This window comes from Engraulis encrasicolus, chromosome 11, assembly GCF_034702125.1.
Source record: "Engraulis encrasicolus isolate BLACKSEA-1 chromosome 11, IST_EnEncr_1.0, whole genome shotgun sequence".
Taxonomy (NCBI): domain Eukaryota; kingdom Metazoa; phylum Chordata; class Actinopteri; order Clupeiformes; family Engraulidae; genus Engraulis; species Engraulis encrasicolus.
In genome coordinates, this window is record NC_085867.1 from 11,369,578 (window position 1) to 11,372,077 (window position 2,500).

Genomic DNA, 2,500 nt, shown 5'->3' on the forward strand with positions numbered 1-2,500 from the left:
TGATCCAAATTGCATGGATGTTGAGGATGGACTTTCATTTTCAGCACTCCTCAAAGACTATCTAAAGGATTGAGATCTGAACCACAACATGATCATGGTTTTAGTAACCTTGAAGAACATTTGAACAATTTTGGATGAAAGTTTTGGGTTATTATCTTATTTAAAGATCCAGTGAAGATCTTATCTTCCTCTATGATCATATTGTTGCATGGTCACCTTCTACATTCTATCATAATCTTCTGTTTTTATGGTGCCGTACACCCAAACAAGGTTTCCTGTGGCTGAGGCTGCCACAGAATGATGCTTCCACCACCATGTTTAATTGTGGAAACCATGTTATAAAGTTTTAAGGACTATCCCTTTCTTCACCTGACAGAAACAGAATTCATGCATCAAAGCAGGTGCAATTGAATCTCATCAGGTGAAAGCAGAGACTTTCAAAACTCATTTTTGACTTTCAAATGTTCAAAGGCAAAGCTCAATAACACTCTGATATGCACCGATTTTAGTAAAAGGGTTCTTCTGTGATGATGGCCCCAAAGCCTAATATGATGACAAGCCCTAACAGCTGTCTTTATTGAAATAAAAACTCCAGGTGAGGCCAGGCCAATAACAATCATCTAGGCAGGTGTCCAATGCTTCTTTGGTCTAATGAGACTAAGCAGTTTCCACAGTTACACATAGTGGTGGGGGCATCAAGTTTTTAGACTGCTATTCAGCCTCAGACACAGGGAGTCTGGGTCTGGATCTGGATTGCTAGGTCCTCCAACAACATTGTAACCCAAAGTAAACATTTAAATTAGTTCAGAGGTTCTTCAAGGACACTAAAACCATGATACTGGAATGACCCGCTCAAAGTCCAGTCCTCAATCCCACTGACAGTCTGTGGCAAATGTCTATGCTCAGTATCCATGCAATTTGGACCAGCTAGAACACTTTGCAGTGAAGAAATGGGCCAAAATCCCTGGTAGGACATGTGCCAACATAGTTAACAACTAATCAAAGTGCCTGTTGTCAGTTTTGGTTCATAAATGGCGCCATATTGACTATTAATGATCAGGGGGCTAATAATTTTGTCCTTGTCATTTTTGCCCTTTTTTGTTTAAACTCATTGTAACGATAGAAAAATGCAAATTCAACTCATTGGACATTATCTCCATCAGTGTATTTGTTTCCAGAATAACAGAAACGGTTCATAATGGTCATTCTCACTGAGAAATCAAGAGAAATGTGTAATTTCAGGAGGGGGGCTAATAATATCGTCCTCAACTGTATACATGGGTTCTAAATTTTGTTTAGAACCTGACTGCGAGAACCTAGCTGCGCACAACTCAACCTCTGATTATTGGAAACCGCTGTCGATCACGTGGTTGGCTGCCAGTGTCTTGCCCCTCCTCATAACATTTTGTTGATAAACACTGAGAACCCATGAATAATACATCAATATCTGGGTCAATGACAGGGGTTTTTTGGGCGCAGACGGTTCCTGCCTATAAATTAATTAGAAATTGGTGATTGATGTACATCAATGAATTAGCTTCTCGGATAATCGACTAAAACAAAACAACAAATCGTTTAATCCATACAATGTTGAGATTCACTGCGGTTGCGCCACCCTGATGTGTGCTACAGCTAAAATGTAATTGACTCACCTAATTTCATGTATCTGTCTGTCACACATTGAATGATTGATTTGACAATATGAATGTCTTATTTGCCATGCCAATAAAGCATTATGTAATTAGAAAACGAGAGAGAGAGAGAGAGAGAGAGAGAGAGAGAGAGAGAGAGAGAGAGAGAGAGAGAGAGAGAGAGAGAGAGAGAGAGAGAGAGAGAGAGAGAGAGAGAGAGAGAGAGAGAGCTTGCATGTGTGTGCATAGATACATGTGTGCATTTGTGTCCGTTTCTGTATGTGTATGCACATGTGTCCATGTAAGTGTGTGCATTTTCATGCAGTATTCCTGCATGCAGACACAGAAAGAGAAACAGAAAAAGACAAAAGAGACAGACTGAGAGAAGGGGCATATGGAAGGAGGGACATACAGGAGAGAAATACGCGTAGATATGAAGACAAACTGACAAAAGGTAGAAAGGAAGAGAGGGGGAAAGCAGATAGAGAAAAGATGAGGAAGAGATTGGGAAAAGGAGGGAATAGTGGAGGGGAAACGATGAGAGGGAAGGATGAATAAGTAGAGAGGAAAAAGATAGGAGGATGAAAAAAAAGGAAAATAGAGAGCCAAAAAGAGTGAAAGAGGAAAAGACTTAAAGGGACACTGTGTGTGATTTTCAGTTGTTTATTTCCAGAATTCATGCTGCCCATTCACTAATGCTACCTTTTTCATGAATACTTAACACCACAGTCAAATTTTAAGCATTCATTATGACTGGAAAAATTGCACTTTTCATACATGAAAAGGGGGATCTTCTCCATGGTCCGCCATTTTGAATTTCCAAAAATAGCCAATTTTAGCTGCAAAAATGACTGTACTTGGACCATAGT

General features: G+C 39.8%; 1 protein-coding gene across 1 annotated transcript in view; it reads right to left on the reverse strand.

The window, feature by feature from the left end:
• Positions 1 to 2,500, reverse strand: part of LOC134458671 (galactose-1-phosphate uridylyltransferase-like) — a 101,356-nt gene that overhangs the window by 29,467 nt on the left and 69,389 nt on the right. The window lies entirely within an intron of this gene.